At 41.7% G+C, this 20,370-nt stretch overlaps 1 protein-coding gene across 14 annotated transcripts in view; it reads right to left on the bottom strand.

Moving 5' to 3' along the window:
- The window catches only part of fbrsl1 (fibrosin-like 1), a 908,758-nt gene that overhangs the window by 329,172 nt on the left and 559,216 nt on the right, over positions 1-20,370 (bottom strand). The window lies entirely within an intron of this gene.

The following is a 20,370-nucleotide window of genomic DNA, read 5'->3' as shown; positions in this document are numbered from 1 at the left end:
CCCTTCCCCCGCTGGACTGGAAACTGATTAAAGTCGAGCACTGTACTGGAGAGTGAGCATTTTGACAGCTATGCTGCTCGACCATCAACATTATAGTTACGAATAGATTTTGTATAATCGTACGGTCCTTGGTTGAATGGGAACATGCTCAGATATTAAAAATGACATGGTAAATAGAGTACGAAGCATCAAATATATTTGCATTAAGCAGCCATTTCCTGTTTCCTGTTAAAAGCCTCTTTATTTTAGCCCGTCGTCCTAGACTGTAAGCAGTAGCAAGGTTGAGCTCTACCATCTCTCTCTCTCTCTCTCTCTCTCTCTCTCATGTGAGCCATTTTTATGAAATCAGGCTCATGAATAAAGAATTGCTCCTCATGAAGAAGTGAGGGCTTGCCTAATTTGACAGCACAAAACAAATGGGAAGCTGGCTGAAATCATTCCGTTTCAAGGTGACACTAACTGAAGGAGTCAGTGAAGTCTTATTGGTATGCGGGGAGAGTCGGCACAGTCATCGGACATGAGATTACACTGAATTGAGGGAGTCTAACTCCATTAATTTTAAACTGGCGGAGGTGGGGGGAAATGGAACAATATGCATTATGTATTTGTTACAAAACTATCATGTCAAAATGATACTTAGCGATAAATTACACTGCTATCAGCAGTCCAACACTGCACATATTAATAAATCTGTATCTATCAGGCAAGCAGAAGTGTGACGGAGAATCATGCACTCACCTGCACCATTATTTCAAAAGAAATATCATGGTTGACTGCACACATGGAGAAACCTCTCAAGAAATGTATCTTTACAATACTGGAAGGTCTTTCTACCATTCATTTTTAAAGGTGTTTTTGTGCAGGAGGGTGAAGAAGCCATTGGAATTCTGAAACGACTGCTGCATAAATTCTGTAAAATACTAGGATGAATTATTGATGGGGTTTTCAGATTAATTTTATTTCATTTCAGTCTCAGCATTTTTGGACTTTACACGCTTTAAGCTTCAAACAGAAACCATTTGGCTTCTTAGCAAATGTTACAAAACAATTGTCTGGATGCATTGCTTTTTTTAATGCAACTGCACCTCATTTGTTCCCTCCTGAATTTTTTGCAGTGAATTTTTGTGCCTATCACGATGAGGGATATTAATGCTGGGGAAGGGCACACGTTTGAGCCTAGAAGTTACTGCTGGCGATACAAGCAGACAAATGCTCAATTTGTTCTCAGACTGTTCTCTGCCATCTATTTTAAAGGAGTGTTCAGGGAATCTTACAGCACAGAAGGAAGCCATTTGGCCCATCGTGTCTGGATCAGTTCTTTGAAAGAGCTGTTCAATCCAATGTAACCCACTTTCTTTCTTCATAGTCCTTTTCAAGTATTTAACCAATTCCCTTTTAGAAAGTTACTATTGAATTCTGCTTCCACCGCCCTTTCAGGCAGCGCGTTCCAGATCACAACAACTCATCGTAAAACAACTTCTCCGAATTTCCTTAGATATCTTGCCAATTTTCTTAAATCTTTGTCCAGGAGTTACCGATCCCCTTGCCAGTGGAGAAGGTTTCTCTCCATCTGCTCCATCAATATGCCTCATAATTTTGAACCCCTTTATTAAATCTTCCCTTAACTTTCTCTGCTTTAATAAGAACATTCCCAACTTCTCTAATATCTCCACATAACTGAAATACCTCATCCCTGGTATCATTTAAAATGAAATATAGGTCATGGAAAATAAAAGAATTGACGTTATATAGCGCTTTCCCCAAAATATCCTGTAGCAGTCTAGCCACTGTTATTCTGTGGGCAAATTCAAATGCACCAGTACATCAGGAGAACTGCTCTGCTCTACAAATAATGCCATGGAATCTACCCGAGCTGGCAGATGAGGCCTCAGATTTACATCTTATCTGACTGCTTTGAAGTGTTAGCCTAGATTATGTGCTTAAGTCCTGGAGTGGGGCGTGAACACACAACTTCCACTGAACCCAGTGCGACCACTGAGCCATGGTGAAACAATAATAAAGCCAACAGTAATTTCTAGGTCTTGATTTTGTCAGTGACAACATCAAGGGTGCCCAGACCTTGTATGACATGAGCAAGAGGAGAAGAAAAATACTATGCCGTGGTAACTAGTTAGTCTGACTCAATTAATACAAGTCAGAAGGGTCAAGTTCCAGATCACAGTTTGAGTACATAATCCAGACTACACTCTAGTGCCGTACTGAATTGTCAAAGGTCTCATCCTTCAGACGAGATGTAGGTTTCATCTAATGGCCCTGAAATTGCGGGAGGAGGCTACCTTCGGACAACCGCCTCCGACCCGAAATTTTTTCTACGAAAGTACCTGGTGATCCCGGAGGTGCCTTGGATTCCGGTCGGAGGCCTTCTCTCCACGCGCTTCGCAGCGTGTCCACGTCTTGAAGATACGGACACAGAAGATGGAATCACATGGGCCTGGACAACCAATCACGGTACAGTATTCTCATTGATAGTAATGGGAACTCCGATTTTACGAGTTCCCGTTACTATCAATGAAAATAACCCTCCAAAACACCCAAACACAACATAATAAATTTTAAAAACACCTCACATATTTGAAATTAATTGAAATTAAAGTTAATTAAATGTTTTAGAAAAAATATATATTATTTGGATTTTTATAAAATGTGTTTTTATAGGATTTAAAATAAACTTACCTTAGTGGACAGGGTTGTTAACTATAAAAATATGTATTTAAATTTTATTTTTTATATGTTTTAAAACTCTTACGCTGGTAAAAGTAGGCTGTGCGCCTGCTGTTACCAGGTGCAAGTGTTTGAAGGTCATTTGCTGTGCAAGAGATGGGCAAATAGCCCAATCTCGCCCGCGCAAATTTCCTTCCTGCGGGGATGCGGCGAGCTGGTTTTTGGCTCTTGCGCATTGCGCACCGAAAACCGGCTTTTGCGAGGCCGGGATTTCAGGGCCATTATTTGCCTATTCCAGTGGTTAATATTTAAGATCCTATCGTATTATTCAAAGTCCACAATGTTCTCCTGGTGTCTTGGGCCACACTTCGCTCAAAACCAGTATTAGCATCAAATCCCAGATTAACTGATAATTCAATGCACTCCTGTTGGTGAGATGTTGCCGGTACACAATAGCTGTCATGTTTGCCTACATAACAGTCACCGTGCTTTATAAATGTAATTCATTGTGTGAAGTGAAGTGCTTTATGAAGTTCTGTCATGTTAAGGTGATTATATAACTGTAAATATTATTTAGTAACACACTTGTTATCTCAACCTCACTACTGTGATTTTTTCTCACATCAGGATTCCTTGAATCGTGTTCTGGGGAGACTACTGACTTTATGTCAAATTGCGGCCAGCTTCATTCTGCATACAACCACCAAGAACCAGGTTGAGAACCTGTCGGGGACCTGTGCAGTCAGCAGAGAGGTTGGTTCTCATGTTTGGGCTGGACTCAAAAACGTTGTCGAGCGATGACAGAAGTGTGCTAAAACACTTCATTCTCCAACCCCTCTCTCCACTACTACTAAAAGCAGCGCTAGTCGGTCAGTTTCTCAGCATACTGGACTCCTCTTTAAGACAGATCCCTTGAAAAACTTCAAACCTGAATTGATGTGATCGATTGCCTGATGTTTATGTTGCCCTTATAGCAAAGTAAACGAGAATTGCAACTGCTATTAGCCTATCATTTGACAACTGAAACACCACTGCATCATTCCAATATTTTGCACCTCTGCCTGCCATACACATATTGCTGCAGCCCAAATGATTAAATTAGAAACATAAAACTTTACTGAAAACGCTTCTTGAATTGACTAAGAGTTCTATTGAGTGCTTCCTCGTTGTAGCTGGGAGAACCAATATATTGGGACCACTTTCTGTAGCTTACTGGAAAAATAAAAATATTGTTTTAAACAAGCTCTGCTTATCTTAATGCAATGTAGCCATTGGTGCAAACAAAGGAAAGGAGCTGCCCTCAGACAAAACAACTACCTCCCCTTCATGTTTCCAATGAACATGATGCTCACAGTAGTCTGTTAATCAACAGTTTTCCGATCAAATTGAGGTTAATTTGCCTTTTTTTTTTAAACTTGCAGAACGCACAGAGCCACTCTCATTACCAAATTCAGAAATACTTTAGCTTAATTCCCATGGGAAATAAAAATTACATTTTGGAAAGACACACTTGTTTATATAAATAAATTACTAAATGCAGAAGTTATTCAAAAGCTTGACATATTATAAACCTCAAATAGGATTTGCTGAAAATGTAATAAACACAAAAAAGTTACCTTTTAACGAACCTAACCATTCTCTACCAGCATTCTGTGCAGCATCCAATGACCCATTTATATTAAAATGAAGACAGAAATTTGACACGAAAATAATAATGTGGAAATCTCTCTCCTGATCAACACGACGGCCATCACACTATATGCAGAAGTAACAGTGGGACCAGAGATCCTTCCACAGGCATTGCATCACTGAGCTATTTCTTCAGCTTCACTGCTAACATTTCTGTCACAAGGCAGCCCAATCACAACACAGAACCTGAAAATGGATCAATGGTAACTGATGATTAACCACTGATTGACCAACGCTCAATCAAACTGCACAAACCTCATCGTAACATCACCACTATCAATAGAGTTTAATTTTAAACTTGACATGCTGTTCCAATATTATTGAACTTCACTCCTAAATTATAGCAGGAGGTTAATAACCTCCAATTTATAAGGTGGTATCTTTGGCGGTAAATGGCTCTGGTATTAGATTAGTCAGTGCTGAACTCAGTTAGCACATGACACACTTATTGCATCAACTCTAGCTAATCATTTTTTATTTGATCTGGGGATGTGGACAACGCCAGCATTTATTACATCCCTTACATAGACAGAGAAACATAGAAAATAGGTGCAGGAGTAGGCCATTCGGCCCTTCTAGCCTGCACCGCCATTCAATAAGATCATGGCTGATCATTCCCTCAGTACCCCTTTCCTGCTTTCTCTCCACACACCTTGATCCCCTTAGCCATAACTCCCTCTTGAATATATCCAATGAACTGGCATCAACAACTCTCTGCGGCAGGGAATTCCATAGGTTAACAACTCTCTGAGTGAAGAAGTTTCTCCTCATCTCAGTCCTAAATGGCCTAACCCTTATCCTCAGACTATGTCCCCTGGTTCTAGACTTTCCCAACATCGGGAACATTCTTCCTGCATCTAACCTGTCCAGTCCCGTCAGAATCTTATACGTTTCTATGAGATCCCCTCTTATCCTTCTAAACTCCAGTGAATAAAGGCCCAGTTGATCCAGTCTCTCCTCATATGACAATCCAGCCATCCCTGGAATCAGTCTGGTGGAACCTTTGCTGCACTCCCTCAATAGCAAGAACGTCCTTCCTCACATTAGGAGACCAAAACTGTACACAATATCCATGTGAGACCTCACTAAGGCCCTGTATAACTGCAGTAAGACCTCCCTGCTCCTATATTCAAATCCCCAGCTGTGAAGGCCAACATACCATTTGCCTTCTTCACCGCCTGCTGTACCTGCATGCCCACTTTGAGACTGATGAACCACGACACCCAGGTCTCGTTGCATCTCCCCTTTTCCTAATCTGCCGCCATCCAGATAATATTTTTGCCCCCAAAATGGATAACCTCACATTTATCCACATTATACTGCATCTGCCATGTATCTGCCCACTCACCTAACCTGTCCAAGTCACCCTGCAGCCTCTTAGCGTCCTGCTCACAGCTCACACCGCCACCCAGTTTAGTGTCATCCACAAACTTGGAGATATTACACTCAATTCCTTCATCTAAATCGTTACTGCCCCGAGAAGGTAGTGTTGGTCTTCTATAGCAATTGTTTTTTTTGGTAACTTGAGTGACTTGCTAGGCCACTTTACAGGTCATTCAGAGTTAACCACAAAGTGCGAGGCTGGAGTCAAATATCAGCTAGACCAAACAGAGCAGCAGATTTCCTTCCCTGTGTATTTACGACAATCCAGCAGCTTTCATGGCCATGTTGTTCCCATGCCAGCTCTGAAATGACCATATTATTGGCCCTGAAATCCCGCTCCTCTGCTTCTCGTGGGCGCTCGACAAAAAATAGTTAAAAAGATGCGAACCTACCTTTTCCTGCTGCGCCCACCAGCGATCCCGCTCCTGAGGCCTCCTCTCCCTGTGCATCGGAGCGCGTGTACGTCTGGACAGACGTATGCTGGAGCTGGAGTCACATGGCACTGGGCAGCCAATCCAGGTAAAGTATTTTCTCATTCATAATAATGGGAACTTCGTAAGTAGGAGTTCTCATTATGATTGAGAAACACGCCCCCAAACATACAAAAAAATAGAAAAAATACAACACATATTTAAGATTAATTTAAGTTAAAGTTAATAAATGCCTTAGGAAAAAATATATATTTTTCCGATTTCTTTTTAAAGTTTTTAAATTATGGTTCAAAATAAACTTACCTTAGTGGGAAGGGTTTTTAACATTAAAATGTGTTTTTAAAATTTTATTTTTATGTTTTTGTATGTTTTAAAACTCTTACGTTGGTAAAAGTAGGCTATGCGCCTGCTTTTACCAGGCGCAAGAGTTTTCAGGACATTCGCTGAGCAAGAGATGGGTGAATCCCGCAATCCTGCCCGTGCGAATGTCCTGGCTGTGGGGATATGGAGGATCCGTCAAGCCAGAGCTTGACAGGGGAGGCTGGGACTTCTGCCCCACGAATCGTGACCCATAACCACTACATTACCAATATAACCTGAATTCATCAGAATTCAACACTGCCTGCTAGTTTCCTTTATTGAGTCAACTTTCTCCCCTTGCTCTCTCTTTTTCTCCTGAAGCTGTGTTGATCAATGTTGGGGTACAACTCCACTTGTGATGGTTATTTTCTGGGATTGTGTCCAAGTAGCCAATTCTGAACTGCTTGTCGGTTATTTCAGCATGGGGGGAGAGGGAACATCACAACCCCGTCCTCATTTGAAGTCTACACCTATATACATCCCAGCAAGGGTCATTGGATATCCATCATGTGCAGAAGCGCTAACCAGTTTTCACCAACCCAGGTAGACATTTACTGAGGCCTGTTTTCAACTTACTACTTTTTCTTTTAAAACAAAGACGCACTACTTTTGGAATTTCTCTTTCATTGCTCCCTCTTAATCCAGAACTCAATTCTCCTTCACCTGCAGTCCAGAGAGATTTACATGGGTGCAGTCAATGTTATTGCTTGACTAATGTGACAGAAAATGCACTTTAGTGTACAAGAAACAGTCTTTCTTGGAGCAGGTTTCCTTTCCTCAATACAGCACCACCAAATGTGTCCTTTGGGGACAGCTTGAATATGAACGTTAATCACTACTGTGATTTGATATCTAATGCCTCATTGCAAGTGAAAGTCCAATATTCAAGTGTTAGAGTTTCTAGGCCAGCTCCTAAAAACACTTTTTAAACAGTAGTTGGAATAGTCTAGGCACTTCTTGTAAATCAATACATCTTTTCTACTCAAGTTGCTGTTATACTGCCATTTGCTGAGATCGGATTCTGAAAGTCCATCATCCACACAACTAAATGAGGCTCCCTTATCTGGGTAGCAGAATTGGTGACCTAAGAAACATCCTGGGCTAAGGAAGCTGGATTCAGTGCATGTACCAGAGCCTGCATTTATAGTAAATCGCAGATAAGGCTTCATTTTGCTTTTGCTCAATGTCCGCATACCTGCCCTTCCAGCTACTGCTGGAAAGTAATGAGGAAGAATTGCCGATTTTCCTCTTAGTCCAAAAATGCAAAGGCCATTTGAAGCGCCGTTACTGCTGGCCCTGTTGGAATCAGTTAACTAAGTACAGACCAGAGTTCAAATGTCCACCTGTTTCCACTTCTGAACCATCAGGTTCATCTCACGGCAAACTATTTAAGATAAATGTCTAAAAGGTAGCTTAAGGGCAAATGTGCAACCTTTATAAGGTTACTTTTCTTCTAAATGTCTTTAATTTTGTTTTCAGAGTGAGGGATGTCACTGTTTTCCCACTTCAGTTACCCATCGTCAGCAGCAACACCCCCAGGTCAGGTGTAGAATGGTGAGAGGCAAGTAAAGCTGCATTGTATCAGGCAGTGGCTCAATGGGTAGCATCCTCATCTCTGAGTCAGAAGGTTGTGGGTTCAAGTCCCACCCCAGAGACTTGAGCACAGGCAGATAGTCCAGTGCAGGACTGAGGGAGCGCTGCACTGTTGGAGGCACCGTCTTTTGGATGAGACGTTAAATCGAGGTCCCGTGTGCTCCTTCAGGTGGATGTAAAAGATCCCATGGCACTATTTCGAAGAGCAGAGGAGTTAGCCCCAGTGTCCTGGCCAATATTTATCCCTAAATCAACATCATTAAAACAGATTATCTGGTCATTATCACTGCAGCTTCTGGGATCTCGCTATGTGCAAATTGGCTGTTACGTTTCCTACATTACAACAGTGACTATACTCCAAAAGTGCTTTGGGTCCTGCGGTCATGAAAGGTGCTATATAAATGCAAGTATTTCTTTTTTATGCCATAGTCTCAATTTCAACCTCACCTTATATTTGACAACTTTGCCATAGCAGTCAGCTTATGGTCTTCGGAGATGGAAATTTAGCCGTAGTTCTGGGGCCCCAAGCCCACAAGGAATTGACCAGCACGTAGCTTTTCGTCTCCTCAGTCTTGACTGGATTTGAATCCAGGCCACAGAAGTGAAATGCTAGTATCTAACTCACTGCACCACAGGATCCCAGTTCTGCCCGCTAGTCTAAAGGACATTCAGACACTAATAACATAACTTCATAACATCAATGTGATAAAGGATTAGCTCACTGTATATACAACAAAGAGTATGTTGCCATCTCTATAGTTACTGAATTTGCATTCAGTGTAATGTGTAATTGCCCCCCCCAAGTATTCTTTTAAGCATATATCAGGTAGCAGGCCCAACATTAGTATAAAAAGGATATTCAAAATCAAAATAATTAGTAGTTGCATATTATATAGAGATAAAGCTCAAGTTGTGAGTAACGTCTTTTACAGAAATGTTAAGGTTTGCAAATGAGGTGAGTCAGAACAGTTTGACTGAATGCAGATAGCTGCCAAGAGATAGAATCAACATCAAACATGTACAGTCATTTGGTTAATATCTGACATTTGATATCAGTAACTAAATCCCACAGAACTCAATCTCCGATCAAAATGAGCTACATTAGTCATCATGGAACACTTTCACCAAGAAGATTTTAACATTTAATTGAGGCCTGTACAATTATTGAGCTCAAATCCAAAATAAAGCATGTTATATCCATGCCTGTATGTAAAAAACAAACAAACCTGGAGTTATATGACATCTCAGAAAGTTGCAAAGCTCGTTACACTCCAGGAATTATTTTTAACGTGCAGTTATTATTATGTAGGCAAATAGGTCACCCAATTTGCTCATAGCAAAGTCCCACAAACATCCATGATATAAATGACCAGCTTATCTGTTTTTTGTGGTGTTGATTGAGAGACAACAACTTTTATTTATATCGGGCCTTTAACATAGTAAAATGTTCCAAGGTGCGTCACAGCAGTGTTACAAGACAAAACAGATAGATTTGACACCGAGCCACATAAGAAGAAATTACGGCAGATGACCAAAAGCTTGGTTAAAGAGGTAGGTTTTAAGGAGCGTCTTAAAAGGAGGAAAGAGAGGCGGAGAAGTTTAGGGGGGGGGGGGGGGGGGGCGGGAAAAAAAGAGTTCCAGAGCTTAGGGCCCAAGCAGCTGAAGGCACGGCCACCGATGGTTGAGCAGTTATAATCAGGGATGCTCAAGAGGGCAGAATTTGGGGAGTGCAGACATCTCGGGGTGGGGGGGGGGGGGGGGGGGGTTGTGAGGCTGAAGGAGATTACAGAGATAGGGAGGGGCGAGGCCATGGAGGGATTTGTAAACAAGGATGAGAATTTTGAAATCGAGGCATGAGCACAGGGGTGATGGGTGATCGTGACTTGGTGCGAGTTAGGACACGAGCTGCCGAGTTTTGGGTGACCTCAAGTTTACATAGTGTAGAATGTGCAATGCAACACTTCTAGTGTCAGACCAGGTTATGTGCTCAAATCCTGGAGGGGACTCAAACCCACAACCTTCTGACACATACACGAGAGTGCTACCCACTGAGCCAATATACCCCCAAGCAAGCTTAGACCTTTTTTAAAATTTACAGCAAAATTGTTGCTAAACAGTGCTAACGCTTGCAAAAGGAGAAATCCAGTGATTTTTCTTGCTTTACTAATAAACATGTTAAGATTTATCATGGAGAAAGCCAGTTCAGACTCCCCATCTGCAATGTTATTGCCGCAAGGCATCCTCACTGGACTTTTAATTGAACCTTGCACAGAATGGGCTGAGACAATCTCACAAATATGTGAAATCCTTCCAATAAAGGGGCGAAGCAGTTTACCATGTATTGAGGCCGGAATTCAATCCCCAGCCTTGACCAAGGTTTGGACATGGACTTATCACAGAACACAGAACCTCATGTTAATAAAATTCCTGACTGACCAGTTCAGGGAAAACTTGTCCGAGGTTCCAGCATGGAGCACACTACAGCTCACTGCCTGACCACACAGCATTACCGACATGGCTTTGAAAACTACATGACTGATCATATACACAAGCTTTTGGAGATTGTGAACAAGAGTCATTGTTTGTTTATTTAAGTGCTTTTTTCTTTTCAACTCAAGTTCTCAAAAACACACTATCCCAAAGTCTTTGCTAAAGGCTTGATACAACTGACTGCTAGAATGTGCGAATGGAATGCTGAGCTGTTGGTCCTCTAATAGTGTCTCTCTTTCTATGTGAAACAGCTGGGGGGGGGGGGGGGGTAAAATTGTGGTCGGAGGCTTCCTTCGGACGAATGAATCTTTAGGAAAATACCTGGTGGTGCTGGAGGCGCCTTCGATTGCAGTCGGAGGCCTTATTCACTGTGTAGCATACAGAAGGTAACTTCCCCGTACGTACGATAAAGCTGGAGTCACGTGGGCCTGGACCACCAATCTGCAGTATTCTCATTGATGATAATGGGAACTCTTGTTTTTACGAGTTCCGATTATTATCAGAGAATAAACCCCTAAAACAAGAAACCCAACATAATAAATTTTTAAAACCCTCACATATTTAAAATTAATTAAAATTAAAGTTAATTAAATGTTTTAGAAAAAATATATATTTTTTGCATTTTTTTTTTAAATGTGCATTATTAATAGGGTTTAAAATAAACTTACCTTAATGGACAGGTTTTTAAACTATAAAAATGTGTATTTAAATTTTATTTTTATATATTTTAAAACTCTTACATTGGTAAAAGTAAGCTATGCACCTGCTTTTACCAGCCGAAAGAGGTTGAAGGATATTCGCTGGGCATGAATTGGGCAAATAGCCCAAGCGCACCTGCACGGATGTCCTTTTCCCGGGGATGTGAAGGATCTGTCAAGAGAAATCTTGATAGATCAGAAAAGCCGGTTTGCGGCGCATGCGCATCGCGCCCCGAGAACCGACTTTTACGAGGCCTCGCCGGGTCCGTGCACACTCTGTAGCCACCCAGAGAGGCCGGAACTTTAGGCTCCTGGTTTCCACTCAGTGCCTCCTCACAGTCATGCAGTTGAGGTCAGGATCTTCCCGTGAGGAATTACTAGTGCAAACTAGCGCCACCCTGGATTACTTTTAATCATCAATATATTTATGCAGTCCCGATGGTCTTTAAAAAGTCCTTGGTTCGATGGTTCAGCTAGCTTGGGTCAATTTATTAAAAATAAATCTTACATTCTATGCAGCTGTAACATGAAAGTGTTAGACGATAACCACAGGTGGTGAACTTACTACTAAAACTCAAATCAAACTGTATCTGGGAATTGTATTTAACTATTTATCTACAAGGTTAAAAAATAAATTCAAATTACCCCCAGAAATCCCCCAAGGCACTCAGTATGAGTAATCAACACTGTGGCTTAACGGTCAGGAAAATAAACACTGCTTCATTTCTTCTTGTGGTAAGTAATCACTCTTAGCATACATAGAGTGAAGGATAGATACCAGACACAAAGGTGAACTATATATGACTGAGCTGTGGCCAACTCTCTCGCACGAATTTTCATCATTATTATATTGTTCAGATGTGTTTAAAATGTTACAACCTTGTTTACTTTGAGAATTTTTGAATTAATTGCAATGGGTGAAGAGAAACAATGGCCACATCTCATTTGTCTGATCTGCACTAGAATGTGCGTGTGTTGCTATCAGTGAGGACAAAGTTGGTTTCAGCTGTCGTGGCTCCCCCTTGGCAAACAGCCCACCGACTGAGCATTACAGAGAATCACTGCCATCAGGTGACAAAGGGTAAGGTGAGACAGGGGAGAAAAAATGTCTTCAATGAGGACTAATGTTAAATTCAGTTGGCAATTTTAGCCCAAAATATAATCAGAGTTAGCAATGAACAGAAAAGTTGTTAAACAAAACAAATGTAAACCCACACTCGTATATCACAGCTCCTATAACAGGCTGGTGGGGAATGTAGTTTCAGGGACTGAGGGACCAGTGTGAAACTAGTCCCAGTCCTCAGATGAGTAATTATGACTTCATGTGTGTGGAAATATGAATATTTCAACAGCTTCCAGACCACACACTATATAAAAGGTGATGTGTTCTGCCCCACAGTAAGTAGTGATAAAAATTTTCACAAGTGAGAAATGATCACTGAGAACAGGCATTTAGTGCACCTCATTACTGGATAAAATATGCAGCATTTGATTGGACCAGAGATTTATTTTCTCCCCTCCTCACTGCCATGACTCTTGCTGGGGTACAGTTCCACAGGTACTGAAATCCCACCAACACCTTAGCCAAGTGGTGATTCTTCATGTCTGAACTGAAGGGGGTAGAAATTAGTGTGCGTCCCATTTCCGGACCCAGATCGACATTGCACTGGCAGTGCTCGCCTAACCACGTGGGTGATTACGAGAGTTAGCAAAATTGGTCTGGGGCCCTCGTTCATGAAATGGGGAATCGCCAGCGCTAATCCTGCTGTTCATTATCAGCTTGCCTAATTGAGGGCTTCAATATCCAGCTTTCCTGACGATATTTAAAGGAAGCTCCTAAAGGGGTGGTGCATTTTAGCTACAAGGCACCTCAGGAGATGGCAGGACAAACGGATGCTTCAAGGGCCCTGCGCTGTTCGAATAGTGAAATTGGAGGCCCTGGTTGGCAGAATGAATGAAGTCGCCCTCCACTGAGCAGTAGCAAGATATCCCGCCAAGCTGCACAGCGGCAGTGGCCACAGATCAGTGACAGCTGCCTGTGGAAGCGCAGCCTCTTCACACACTGAAACACTATCAGAAGACCCAAAATCAGAATGCTCGGCACAAACTCCAATCCCTCGCCACTAACTCCATCCCTGCAACCTCAGAATCCTGTTCAATCCTGAACTGGGCTTCTGATCCCATATTTTCTCCACCACAAAAACAGCATACTTCCACCTCCATAACATTGCCCACCTCAGCCAATCTGCTGCCGAAATCCTCATTCACACTTTTGTCACCTCCAGATTCAGTTAGTCTCGTGCGCTCCTGGTTAGCCTCCCATTCGCCACTCTCCATCAACTTCAGCTCATCCAAAAATCTGCTGCTCATATCCTATCCTGTTCACCCATTCATCATCATAGGCACCTGTGTCCACTCTAAAAGTGAGTTCTTAGGTGACTGAACAGTCCAATACGGGAATTACAGTCTCTGTCACTGGTGGGACAGTCGTTGAATGAAAGGGTGGATGGGACTGGTTTGCCGCACGTTCCTTCCGCTGCCTGCGCTTGTTTTCTGCATGCTCTCGGCGATGAGTCTTGAAGTGCTCAGCGCCCTCCCAGATGCACTTCCTCCATTCAGGTCGTTCTTTGGCCAGGGACTCCCAGATGTCAGTGGGGATGTCGCATTTTATCAAGGAGGCTTTGAGAGTGTCCTTGAAACGTTTCCTCTGCCCACCTTACACCCAACCTTGTTGATCTACATTGGCTCCCGGTCTCCCAACTTTAAAATACTTGTCCATGTGTTTGAATCCAAAATGGCCTCGCCATTTCACACCTATGTAACCTCTTCTAGCTCTACTACACCCTCCAAACACTCCATTCCTCTCATTCTGGACTCTTGTGCACCTTTGCCTTCATTGCTGGCTGTACCTTCAGCTGGCTAGGCTCTATACTCTGCAATTACCTCCTCAGCCCCTTCACCTTCTTAACACATCACTCTCTAAGTCACCACTTCTAATTATTCCTTCTTTGGCACAGCTCTTAGTTTAACTTACACCTCGGAATGCTTTTCTACATTAAAGGCACTATACAAATGCAAATACAAATGTTGTTGTAATTGTAATAGTCTGGATAAACTTTGAAATGTTAAACTTCAAGCCTTGCAGGGAAATCACCACTGGCATAGTCAACAGTAGCTTTAAAGCAATGAATTAAGTCCAGTCATGTAATTCAATGCTCTCGAGCTACTACACACTGTTCTGCAAATGTGGCGAGAATTAAGATAACTTTAATTATTCTTTTATTCAAGCACTCCACTACTTACACAATCATTTACTTGTCAAGCAATTAAATAATCACAGCACCATTAATTTTAACAACGCTGATCTAATGGTTGTTTTACAATATGTAGAGAATACACAATAGCCATTAGGGTGCAGAGTGCGCCCAAGGGCTCCAGCTGCCATCTTGCAAGTGTCAATGAAACCTATCATTTTGTGCTCACAAGTTACAATTGAGGATTCACAGGCGCCTGGGAAGCACAGCCCCCCATTGAAATCATAGTGGGGAAAAAAAATAAGACTCCCTGGTGTGGCTTCATTTGTTGTCCGATAATGCAATGGAAACAACTGTCATAAAAAGGATTCTTAACCTATATTTATCTGCGCTGCGCAAACAAGATGATTAACACTTCTGAATAGATCATAACGTTCAAATGCGTTTATTATCCATTCCTTAATTATATGTGCCCAAAGCTGTCAAATTATGTTCCAAAGCTGATGGATTGGAGAAAAGCATACATTGTCCTTTATTATTAGGTGCAAACCTTTTGTCAACAGTTACAAGATGAATTCGAGTAGCACCACTCTTTTGATGCTGTTTACACTGGTTGATTTAAAGTGATGTGAAGGAATGAAAAGATTGCTCCATTTTGCCTGCCTTAATCCACTGTACACCACACCAGCAGAGCAATCGGCAACTAAACTATGCTCAGGAAACAGGATACTACCTGCTCCAGCAGTACTGCTGTCTGCTCCATCTTTAGCTCAGAATATCCTCCTGTTACAGCAATCATCAATCTGGGGAACGTACGCACTGTGTGTTTGTTAGTTTATCCACCATTAGAGGGCAGCACTGCGAGATCTTCCCAAACCGCTAAACAGGCAAGCTCAACGACATAAAAAAAATATGTGCATGTATGACAAAAGTTTTAAACTTAAATTTACACAGTGACATTGCCAACAGTTTCCCTCCGGTTGTGGACTTTTATATCAGGAGATATTGCTCAGCTAATGCTTGTACTGCTGGCACATTTTTTTAACTACCGGTATTTGTTCATGGGATGTGGGTGTCGCCGACAAGGCCAGCATTTATTGCCCATCCCTACTTACCCTCGAGAAGATGCTGGTTAGTCAAGAGTCAATCACATTGCTGCAAGACTGGAATCATACATAGGCCAGCCCAGGTAACGGTGGTAGCATTCCTTCCCTAAAGGACATTAGTGAACCAAATGGGTTTTTACAACAATCCAGTAGTTTTGTGGTCACCATTACAGATACTATTCCAGATTTATTTAATTAACAGAATTTAAATTCCCCAGCTGTTGCGGTGAGATTTGAACCCATGTCTCCGGATCATTAGTCCAGGTCTCTGGAAATTTTTTCTAGTTCTGACGAAGGGTCATCGACCTGTACCGTTAACTCTGTTTCTCTCTCCACAGATGCTGCCTGACCTGCTGAGTATTTCCAGCATTTTCTGCTTTTATTTCAGATTCCAGCATCCGCAGTATTTTGCTCGTCTCTGAATTACTAGTCCAGTAACATAACCACTATGCTACCAAACATGAAATATTGATAATTATTCAGGAAAATCCTGACCATTCCGAGAAGTATCTCTAAACTAACCAATCAGGACAGAGCCCATAAAAGATAAGGTATGACTGGATACCCCACTTCAAGCTATTCTTTGACTGCTTGGTGGTGTGCTGCACTATGGGCCTTAGTCCTTCATCTAGATTACTCAGTATATAAATAAAAGAAAAAGACTTACATTTATATAGCACCTTTCACGACCACCGAACGTCCCAAATTGCTTTACAGCCAATGAAGTACTTTTGAAGCGTAGTCACTGTTGCAATGTGGGAAACATGGCAGCAATTTGCACACAGCAAGCTCCCACAAACAGCAATGTGATAATGACCAGATAATATGTTTTAGTGACGTTGATTGAGGGATAAATATTACCCCAGCTCCTCTGGGATCTTTTACGTCCACCTGAAAGAGCAGACAGGACCTCGGTTTAACGTCTCATCCGAAAGACAGCACCCTCCGACAGTGCAGCACTCCCTCAGCACTGCACTGGGGTGTCAGCCTAGATTTATGTGCTCAAGTCCCTGGAGCAGTGCTGAGGGAGAGCCACAGCGTAAGAGGCTAAAGGAGATCGGAGGCCAATAGCAGATTCTTCATTGACTATGTCAAATCATGGTGGAGCAGCAATTAACAAAGCAACCAGAATGCTGACCTCTCTTGGTACATCAGTAGAGTTTAAGTCTTTGCTGGAGCTGTACAATGCTCTGGTAAGATCACAAGAACATATGAAATAGGAGCTGGAGTAGGCCATTTGGCCCTTTGAGCCTGCTCCCCATTCAACAAGATCATGGCTGATCTTCTACCTCAACTCCACCTTCCCGCACTATCCCCATATCCCTGAATTCCCTTCGTTCTCAAAAACGTATTGACCTCTGTCTTGAATATACTCAACGACTGAGCATCTGCAACTCGCTGGGGTAGAAAATTCCAAAGATTCACAACCCTTTGTGTGAAGAAATTTCTGCTCATCTGTCCTAAATGGCCGACCCTTTATTTAGCTGTGACTCCGTGTTCTAGATTCCCCAGTCGGGAAATATTGTTATATTACACTGGTTCCCCCTTATCCAAACTACTAGATATATCTTCAAAAAACTCAAACAGATTTGTCAAACACGATTTCACTTTCATAAAACCGTGTTGACTCTGCCTAATCATACAGCTGTATTATGAATTTCTAAGTGCCCTGTTACCACGTCCCTAATAATAGATTCTATTATTTTGCCTACTGCTGATGTCAGGCTAACTGGTCTATAATTCCCTGTTTTTTCTATTTCTCCTTTCCTAAATTTGCTATCTTTCAATCCTTGGGGACTGTTCTAGAATCTAGGGAATTATGGAAGATTAATACCAGTGCATCCATTATCTCTGCAGCTATCTCTTTTAAAACCCTAGGGTGCAGGTCGTCAGGTCCAGGGGATTTGTCGCCACTTAGTCCCATTAATTTCTCCAGTACTATATCTTTACTTATACTGATTTCTTTAAGACCCTTGATTCCTCATTATTTCCAGAATGTTTTTTGTGTCTTTTACCATGAAGACAGATACAAAGTATCTGTACCTCTGGCTAGGGAGTCTAGAACCAGGGGTCACAGTCTCAGAATAAGGTGTCGGCCATCTAGGACTGAGATGAGGAGAAATTTCTTTACTCAGAGGGTGGTGAATCTTTGGAATTCTCTGCCCCAAAGGGCTGTGGAGGCTCAGTCTTTGAGTTTTTCAAGACGGAGATTGATAGATTTTTGAATATTAAGGGAACCAAGGGATATGAGGACAGTGCAGGAAAGTGGAGTTGAGGTAGAAGATCAGCCATGATCTTATTGAATGACGGAGCAGGCTTGAGGGGCCGAATGGCCTACTCCTGCTCCTAATCCTAATTCTTATGTTCTTAAAGTATTTGTTGAATGTCTCTGCCATATCTTTATTGTCTATTATAATTTCTCCTGTCTCTGCCTCTAAAGTGCCCACATTTACTTTCACTAATCTCTTCCTATTAACGTACCTATAGAAACATTTACAATCTGTTTTTATATCTCTTGCTAATTTACTCATTCATTTTTCTCTTTCCTTATCAATTTCTTGGTCCTCCTTTGCTGAATTCTAAAATCGACCCAATCCTCAGGCTTACTACTCTTTTTGGCATCATCATAAGCCTATTCCTTTGATCTAATACTATCTTTAACTTCTCTTGTTAGCCACAGTTGGACCACTGTTCCTGTGGAATTTTTGTGCCTTAAAAGGAATGTATATTTGTTGTAAATTATATATTAATTCTTTAAATTCTATCCATTGCTTGTCTACGTCATATCTTTTAATATAGTTTGCCAATCTACCTTAGCCAACTCGCCTCTCATACCTACGTAGCTTGCTTTGTTTAAATGTAAGACCCTACTTTCGGATTTAACGAAATCACTTTTAAACTTAATATAAAATTCTATCATATTATGGTCACTCTTCCTTAAAGGTTCCTTTATTACAAGGTTATTAATTAACCCTTTTTCATTGCACAATACTAGAGCTAAAATAGTCTGTTCCCTAGTTGATTCCTCAACATATTGATCTGGAAAACTATCTGGTATACATTCCATTAACTCGTCCTCCACACTATTACTGCAAATTTGGTTTGCCCAGTCTATGTGTAGATTAAAGTCCCCCATGATTACCGTATTACCATTGTTACATGCGTCTCTAATTACCTGATTTATACTCTGCCTTACATTACAACTACTGCTTGGGGGCCTATAAACAAACTGATTCTATATCTTGATTTTCCAAGCTAAGATTCTTTCTCTCTACTGTCTTTATCCCTTCCTTTATTATCAGGGTTACCCCTCCTCCTTTTCCATTTTGCCTAACTCTTCGAAAAGTTAAGCATCCTGGAATATTTACTCCCCACAGCACCTTTGATACCGTGTCCAATTCCTGTTACTGATGCACATCGAAACATCTAAACCCTGCAAATGGTGCAGAAAAGAGCCAAACGGCGCATCCCTGGTGTCAGAACAAGCGTTATGAGGGAAGTCTAGGAAAACTTGGGACTCTTCTGTCCTAAAGGTGGTTATGAGAGTAGATCGAATAGAGTTATATAAAATGCTAAGTACAATTGAAAAGATTCATCCTCAGTAGTGTTTCCAGTCAAACTTCAAAACAAGGGTACATAGGAACAAACTAATAAAAGACATTGATTTCAGGACTGATTCACAGAGTGTAATACATGAAATGATCTTCTGGGTATGGGAATGGAGGCAAAAAACCTAATTTATCAAGAAGCAGTTTCATGCGATTGGGAGTTGGGGGGGGGGGGGGAAAGAGAGCAAGAGGGGGATTATTTTAGGTTTCTGTGGAAAGAAGAGCTAGATGGGATGAATGATCTACCTCATCTTTACGACCAAGCGATAGCAAGCTATTTGACCATGGGGGCACCACATCTGAGTGTAATCCTGCCTTCATTTGATATCTACACATTCACAATTCCACAAGGATTGGTGGATAGCTAAGAGTAGGAACTCAGGCTAATTTCCCCCTCCCTAATCCAAGATCACTACGGCCACTTGTAAAGTACCAAATGTTGCCCCAGGCTAGATCAGCTAATTCAGCATAGACGGAGGATGGAACCTGCAACCATCCTGGTCTGTACAATTGAGATACTTACAAGATATACTTCCTGACCACTGAGGTGCTCCATAACTGATGGTTCACACCCCAAGAAACCTAACTGGTTATTGTCTCGCCAGCTCTTGGCTGGGTCAGTGCCTGGAGTTGCCACAGTGCAGTAAAATGTTACATAGAATATACAGCAGAGAACAGGTCATCCTGTCCAACTAATCCGTGCAACTGTATCTACTTTACATGATGCTCCTCCCACTCCATTGTTCTGACACATGACAGTGAGTGACAGGTTGACTTTGCCACCTCCAAGTACAACTCCTTTTAATTGATCAGATCATTCTTCAGTAATTTGATTCAGAACACAGTGAAGTCTGAGGGACACATTTCTAATGTTTTGGGTTCTTTTACCTTTTTCTGCTTGTGTTTCACCACTACCATAAGGGAACTTATCTCCATACATCCTTAAATGAACTTTCACCAGTTTGCAATTTAGGTAAAATATCACAGCTTGCAGAATAAACAACAACTTGTAGTTATGTAGGGCCTTTAACGTAGTAAAACATCCCAAGGCACTTCACAGGAGTGTTAGAAGACAA

This window comes from Pristiophorus japonicus, chromosome 8, assembly GCF_044704955.1.
Source record: "Pristiophorus japonicus isolate sPriJap1 chromosome 8, sPriJap1.hap1, whole genome shotgun sequence".
Taxonomy (NCBI): domain Eukaryota; kingdom Metazoa; phylum Chordata; class Chondrichthyes; family Pristiophoridae; genus Pristiophorus; species Pristiophorus japonicus.
This window is presented reverse-complemented; position numbering and strand designations above follow the sequence as displayed.